General features: G+C 39.7%; 1 protein-coding gene across 1 annotated transcript in view; it reads left to right on the forward strand.

The window, feature by feature from the left end:
- Positions 1-375, forward strand: part of LOC119586835 (rap guanine nucleotide exchange factor-like) — a 75,990-nt gene that overhangs the window by 19,935 nt on the left and 55,680 nt on the right. The gene's annotated exons all lie outside the window — the stretch shown is intronic.

Genomic DNA, 375 nt, shown 5'->3' on the forward strand with positions numbered 1-375 from the left:
TGCCGCATGTTTGCAAGCAAGAATCGATGTCAAGTTTGGAAGCAATCTTTTTTTTCCGTGTACCAAATAAACTAACTTAGTTTGTGTGGAAAGTTTGGAACGCCCAATTTATTATTGCTGGGTTAGCCTCGGGGACGCCGGCCGGGACACAAAAATTGTTTTCCGCGGTAATTGAAACTATTCGGCAGTTCCTCATTTTTTGTCCGGATTTCTGATATTGTGTGCCGTGTATTTTCCTTTCTTTTTTTTGGATCTGTGTGGCTTTTTTCCGATTTTTTTTTATGTATGTACTTTCTTTCGGTCTTTCTTTACTTCTTTTAGAATTTGGGTATCGATGGATTCGTCTTTTTCAGGGTTGCGTAATGGAGGCATTCC

This window comes from Penaeus monodon, chromosome 22 (genome assembly GCF_015228065.2).
Source record: "Penaeus monodon isolate SGIC_2016 chromosome 22, NSTDA_Pmon_1, whole genome shotgun sequence".
Lineage (NCBI taxonomy): Eukaryota > Metazoa > Arthropoda > Malacostraca > Decapoda > Penaeidae > Penaeus > Penaeus monodon.